We start from the raw sequence: 4,440 nt of genomic DNA on the forward strand, positions 1-4,440 counted from the left end.
GGTGGCGGATATTTTGAATATTGCAAGAGAGATCCACTGTGGTGTTAAATTTGCTATTTGGGTGGAACGACTGGGAAGATGGAACAAGTATAGCGTTGATTCTTTAATTTTCAAAACTTTTTCAGTCAGGGAAGTGGATTTCCAGAAATTACAAATTGACCCCCACTTGGGGTGCATTTCTGGTTTAAGGACCAAAAATAAAAAAAAATTATATTACATATGGACCAAAAATCGTAAAGTTTGATCGATTTGTTGATATTTAAGATTTATTTTAACATTTGAATCGACATAGATATGAATGCATTGAATCGTAACATTTGAATCGTAAATCATAAGATTTTATGCTCGATATTGCGAATTTTCATAATTGTGGCAGATATTTTGGATATTGAAAGAGAGATCCTCTTTGGGGCCAAATTTGCAATTTGAGTGGAGCGGCTAAGAAGACGGAGTAAGTATAGGGGTATTCTGCAATTTTCAGAGCTGTTTCAGCCACGGAGGTGGATTTTCGGAAATTACAAATTGATCTATAGTTAGTATCATTATCTATATAACTCATGCAGCTTTTCTAAATTATACTTGGGATTTCTTACTACTACAACAAGACTTCACTCTAAAATTCAACTTCTTCAAGTTAAAGCAGCAACAACCAGTCTCACAATATACAATGTTATTTTAATGTGATCCTTATATTCAGTCTTCTAATATTATAGGATACGGGGCAACTTCGACGTAGCATATCATCAACCCCTTCAAACTCACGACAACATAAACAAAACACATTTTGCAAATATATAAACCGGGCACCGGCACCGCGCATTGCGCGGTGCTCCAAAACTAGTATATATATATATATATATATATATATATATATATATATATATATATATATGTCCGTATATATGTGTGTATGGCCGTGTGGATGTGTGTGGTGTTTATGCAAGTGGTGTTTTATTTTAAATAAATAAATTAGAGATAATATTGCATGCCTTTCCACTTGACAAATGCTAATCATTTTGCCTAAACCCTCTTGCTTAGTAGGATTAAAAGCCACTCTTTTTATTTATTCTTCCAACACCTAAACCCCCTACTTGTCTCCTTTTCCTCTCTCCACCGTAAACATCACCACCTCCATTCTTCATCTCCTTCCACATCAACTCCCATTTTTTTAAAGAAATCCCAAAATCACTTTAAATTTCCCCTATTTAACCACGGTCATGGAGCAGCCTAGATCACTACTCATCAAAGAAAATATACATCTCATTTGAAAACCCACTCAATCTCTTCCACAATCAAAGTACCTTGGTTAGCTTTCGGTGTTTGAGTGCATCTCTTCTTTCGGTTTCTTTCTTCTCTTCGATTTTAAGGTAAGAAATTCCGATTTCTTGCTGCAATTAAATGGCATCAATAGTATTAAAATGGTTTTCAAAATTTTCTAAAAGATTGTGAGTGATTTCGAAAATTTAGGGATTTTTGGGGAAAAATGGAAAAGAAGTGTTTCTTGTTAATTTCTTGTTCTTGCATGCATCATCTATGTTGGTAGTGGGTAGATACAAGTTTTATTGGCCAAAAGCATTGAAAATTTCGGATTTCCAAAAAGGGGTTTCAAGAAAAATGATTTTTTGTGGTTGCATGTGTAGATCTTCAAAAGTTTTGGGTCAAATCTGTAATTTTTGAGAAGTCAGTCTTAAATGTGTTTTCAAAACTGTTTTCCAGCATTTATTAAACAAAAAATTCGGATTTAAAGAAGTTTTGTAAGAAAAAGTGATTTTTGAACTTCTAGTGGTCTTGCATGTATGGATCTAGAGATTTTGGGGTGAAATATGTAATTTTCAAAATTTCTGCATAAAGTAACTTTTTAACTTTGTTTTCTGCATTTTTCAAAGTAAAATCTCAGATTGTTAGGGGTTTTTATAAAAAAGTGGATTTTGAACTTTTAGTGTGGTTGCATGTGTAAATCTTGAAACTTTTGGGTCAAAACTGCAATTTCCGAAAACAAATCTCTCATTTCTAAAGTTTGAATCTGTTTTTCCAGCAAGTATTAAATGGGGAAGATTTTTGTTTACAAAAGTTTTCAAAGTAATCGAGGTTATATTAGAGGTTTTGATTTTTAAAAAAGAAAAATGGAATTTTTGAGTTTTTAATTTCAAGAAAATTCGAAACTTTGTGAAAATTTAAAACAATTTCAGAATCTGAAATTTGGGTCAGTTAGGAGTTCTAGGATTTAATTTGAGAATTTATTGGAAAGAATTATTACCTAGAAGTGGTAATAAGTTCATTAAATGAAAGGTGAAAAATGGGTGCTTGCTTTACAAGCATGTTTTAATATTAAATGGTGATGTTTTAATGTGTGGCTTCATGTGTGTGTGCTGAATGCGTGTTTGTGTGTGTGCTGATTGTGTATGTGGTGTGTGCCGTGTGTGGTTGTGTGTTTTTATGTGTGTGAATTTGGGGATTTTTGTCCAAATTATAAATATGTGGTGAATTGTGATATTTGTGTGATTTCGTGGCACTTGATTGATATTTGTGATGTTATGTGTGGGTCATAAGCATGATTTCGAAAAGTTGCATTTAATGGTTTTTAAATTGAAAGATTAATGGAATGCTTAGTGAATAAACGGGATACGGTGGGCCGGTATCCGAGTAGAATGAAATATGTGGTTTGATTCCACAATAGAACGGGCTCGAAACGCTTTATAGTTTATTGCTAGGCACAAAAGTTAGTGCTTAGTGAATAAACGGGATACGGTGGGCCGGTATCCAACTAGGATGAAACACGTGGTTTAAACAGAACGGGCTCGAAACGCTTTATAGTTTATTGCTAGGCACAGAAATTAATCTTTCACGGATCCGATAAACGAAAAATGTTTTTACACGATTTTCATAAAAATTGCATTTTAGTCATTTTGCATAAGTACGTGTTTATGTGTGAATAATGTGTTTTCGTGAATTATGTGATTAACCGTTCGCCTTGTGTTGTTTGGAACGTGAGTAAGGGTAACTATATATATTATATATTATATATAACGTATCTTCAAAAGTTTGATATTTCATCGGATTTCTTACTGAGCTTTATAGCTCATATAGATGTCTTTTAATTGCAGGTAATAGTGCTAGTAATCCTCAACCGGGATGGATCTAGCGGATCGAGGTCTTGCCCGGGATTTTGGAAGTTATACGAGGACCTATGAACGATGCTAAATATTTTGGGTTTTTCTTTTGGTGATGTAAATTAAACCTCCATATTTTCCTTTTCGTACCTTTTGAACTCAAATCCGGTATAGATCGTACTTCTATTATAAAATAGCCCGTTTGGTAAATTCGTTATTTCCGCGCCTCAATTAGTAATTTTCGAATTAATCACCAAAATACCCTTTCAAAAATCTGATTTCTTTTCGAACCAAAATCGATAGTTGATAGTGTAGCACTCGAATGAAAATCCTCCTCTCGAAATTTGTTTCCAAACGAAACCTTTATTCGGCTAAAAGTAACCTAAGAAATATTTCGAAAAAAAAAAAAAAATGCAAAGTTTTAATAATTGCATTTTCGTCCCATTCCAAAGTTTTAAAAATTACAAAGAGATCCTTTGCTTCCTCTAGTTTAATTGAATATTCCGATAAACCGGTTCGATTTATCGCCCGATAAGAAGGGGGGTGCTACACAATTTCCAACTTTCCAAAAGTGGAAACCCTAGTTCAGTGCACTTTCTAAATTTGGAAACATCCCGATTTAGAAAGTTCACTAATACGTTCGCCTATTCGTTTCCTTTTCTTATTCTCATTCATAATTCCAAATTACGAATGTTGGATCCAATCATATTGACTTCCAATCATGCAAAGATAAACTATTTTATCTCTGACCGTTTATTCAAAGATCTCATGTGCCCGAGCAGTGTGACCCTCGATGGTTCAGGTGTAAGCTAGCCGTGGGCCCACAACCCTTTGTGGTCAAAACTCATCCCTTAGAGTTACGATTAAGATGAAGCTCGTTTCACCTTAATCACCCAACGAATCAAGATTGGCGTCTAGCAACCACGCGTCATGATTCCCTAGATACAAATGAAGTGCCTGCAAGAACCTTCAGATATAGTTAACGTACAGTACGGTCCCTTCGATACATATGTCCCGATCGAACTAGAGGCATTGGTTCATCGAGACCTCTTTATATGTTCGATGACGGTGCGATCGTTCCAAGTGTGGTAATAGTCACGTGCATGACTTAGAGAATCGAATTCTCTAATCATCACTTAGTCAACTCTGGCCAGAGACTTACAATGATTACAAACTTTCAGAACACGCAGGACATCCAAGACTATTCTAGCGATCGAATCCCCGACTACAATGCACAGACCTCCCACTAGATTTCGGACTGCACGAACACTGGCCCTTGGGATGGTCCTCGGTGGAACTCAGGGACAGGTCACGATACAGCTGGTCCTCT

The 4,440-nt window shown here is 35.2% G+C and overlaps 1 long non-coding RNA gene across 1 annotated transcript; it reads left to right on the forward strand.

The window, feature by feature from the left end:
* The first annotated feature begins 936 nt into the window (after window positions 1-936).
* LOC148771061 (uncharacterized) lies at window positions 937-3,320 on the forward strand. The gene is made up of 2 exons (XR_016031021.1): window positions 937-1,367; window positions 3,105-3,320. It is a non-coding gene; the product is annotated as an uncharacterized LOC148771061 (long non-coding RNA).
* Window positions 3,321-4,440: the final 1,120 nt, after the last annotated feature.

This window comes from Erythranthe guttata, chromosome 4 (assembly GCF_056151865.1).
Source record: "Erythranthe guttata isolate IM_541 chromosome 4, IM_541, whole genome shotgun sequence".
In the NCBI taxonomy this organism is placed as follows: domain Eukaryota; kingdom Viridiplantae; phylum Streptophyta; class Magnoliopsida; order Lamiales; family Phrymaceae; genus Erythranthe; species Erythranthe guttata.